Source organism: Microtus ochrogaster, chromosome 17 (assembly GCF_000317375.1).
Source record: "Microtus ochrogaster isolate Prairie Vole_2 chromosome 17, MicOch1.0, whole genome shotgun sequence".
Taxonomy (NCBI): domain Eukaryota; kingdom Metazoa; phylum Chordata; class Mammalia; order Rodentia; family Cricetidae; genus Microtus; species Microtus ochrogaster.
This window is the reverse complement of record NC_022019.1, coordinates 2,229,914-2,230,355: the sequence shown is the minus strand read 5'-3', so window position 1 is coordinate 2,230,355 and position 442 is coordinate 2,229,914.

Here is a 442-nt window from a genome sequence, read left to right as displayed (position 1 = left end):
GTGTTCCAAGGCATGGAGGAGCACGTGCTCCAGCCATCGTCACGTGTTCCAAGGCATGGAGGAGCACACGTTCCAGCCATGGTCACATATTCCATACAGTCCTGGAAAACATCCCTTAAAGTTACTTTTTTTAGCCAGCACCCTCATGCTAAGTGACAGACTGTCCCCCTAAGTAAATACAGTGGTGACAAACAAGCGTGAATCAGGTACCATTGGGACAGGGTCATTTGCACAAACCTTTCAGTCAAATAATATCATCATTCAGTTTAAGATTTGAACAGGGATGTAGACTCTATGGTCTCTAAAGTATTAATATACTCTAATAATCCATCCAACAGGTTATGTTTGAATGTGATTTTCTGATTAAGGCACTATGAATTAAATGACTTCTTTAAAAAAAAGAAGGAGGGGAGGAGGAAGAGAAAGAAGGAGAAGAAGAAGA